Below are 1113 nucleotides of genomic sequence, written 5' to 3'. Positions count from 1 at the left end.
TATACCCACGGCTGCATCGCCAAATACCAGACAAATGCCAGTTATAAATTTGCTGATCACATCACCACAGTCGATTGAATCTCAGATGGTGACAAATTGGTTACAGACGGGGAGGTGGAAGACCTTGAAAAATGCTGCACTGAGAACAACCTAGCTCTCAATGCCGGCAAAACCAAGGAACTCATTAATGACTTTCGGTGGAATATTACTCATGCCCCGCCACACATTAACAGCACAGAGGTGGTACGAGTGGAGAGTGTCAAGCTCCTGGGAGTGGTCATCCACAACAAGCTTTCTTGGACTCTTCATGTGAACGCACTGGTTACAAAGGCCCAGCAATGTCTCTTCTTCCTCAGGCAGCTGAGGGAATTTGGCATGATGGAAAATACCCTTGCCAACTTTTATAGGTGCACCATCGAGAGCATTCTGTCTGGATGTATCACTACCTGGTATGGCAACTGTACCACTCAAGATCGGAGACGGTTACAGAGAGTGGTGAACTCCGTTGGACAATCACAAAGGTCAACCTTCCATCTATAGAATCCATCTACCAGGCCCGCTGTCAAGAAAAGGCTGCCAGCATTCTCAAAGAGCCATCCCACCCTGGCAATGTTTTGCTACAACCTCTGACCCGGGTGTGTGTAACACTAATGCTCCTGCTAAGGGCCTGAACATAATCTAGCAGGGCAGTGGCAGCAAATCCCGGTGCATACCAGGACTGCGTTAAAGTGTGCATCATGTCCCTCTTGCCCATGTGGCCAATGCCATGGGCTGCGAGGGGTCAGTGAGTGTAGGTGGGCTCTTGGACAAATGATGCGGCCGTCAGGGTATATGAGCAGCTGTAGGGAAGGAGACTGTGTGGTGCCAATGCGGGGCCCAACTCTCCTTTCCTTGCGGTGGAGAAGCCTGTTGGGCATCTCACACTGTCTCCATAGGGTCAGGCAGTACTGGGGCCTTCCCTATTCTGGGGTGGGCAGGGGGTGAGTGGTGGGGGGCAGTGCAGCCTCCCAGGCTGCTGGGTCAGCTGAGGCATTCTCGAGGGTGACACGGTCAGTGCCAGAGGTATGGGCAGCTCATTTCATAATGGCTAGGGCGGAGGGTAAGAGGACTGCT

Source organism: Chiloscyllium plagiosum, unplaced genomic scaffold (assembly GCF_004010195.1).
Source record: "Chiloscyllium plagiosum isolate BGI_BamShark_2017 unplaced genomic scaffold, ASM401019v2 scaf_101789, whole genome shotgun sequence".
In the NCBI taxonomy this organism is placed as follows: domain Eukaryota; kingdom Metazoa; phylum Chordata; class Chondrichthyes; order Orectolobiformes; family Hemiscylliidae; genus Chiloscyllium; species Chiloscyllium plagiosum.
Note: the sequence above shows the minus strand (reverse complement) of the source record.